The sequence below is a fragment of the Neophocaena asiaeorientalis genome, unplaced genomic scaffold (assembly GCF_003031525.2).
Source record: "Neophocaena asiaeorientalis asiaeorientalis breed wild unplaced genomic scaffold, Neophocaena_asiaeorientalis_V1.1 scaffold46, whole genome shotgun sequence".
Lineage (NCBI taxonomy): Eukaryota > Metazoa > Chordata > Mammalia > Artiodactyla > Phocoenidae > Neophocaena > Neophocaena asiaeorientalis.
In genome coordinates, this window is record NW_020175393.1 from 3,122,819 (window position 1) to 3,123,171 (window position 353).

A 353-nucleotide genomic window follows, 5' to 3' on the forward strand; every position below is an offset into this window, starting at 1 on the left:
CCTGCCCTCCCCACCAACAGTCCCCTTCTCCCGTCTTCAGTCTTCACAGCAAAGGGCTTGAGCCATCCAAAGAAACACTAAGCTCTCTGGGCATGGCTTCCCAGGGAAGGTAAGCAGGGCCAGGGCTGAGTGCAGAGCGGCCCCTGGTCACCGGGTCCCTGGCGGAGGATGCCTCCCCCAGCAGGCGGCCCGCCCGGGCTTCAGCTTGGCTCCCAGCAGGCAGCGCACACCTCAGCCCTGCTGAGCTGCCGCCCTTCCCTTCTCACCCGTCTCGCAGGCCAGTGTCACTGATGGCCCCCCACGCTGGCCGCTGGGGGACACGCGCCCAGCCTGGATAGAGGTGGGGTTCCCTC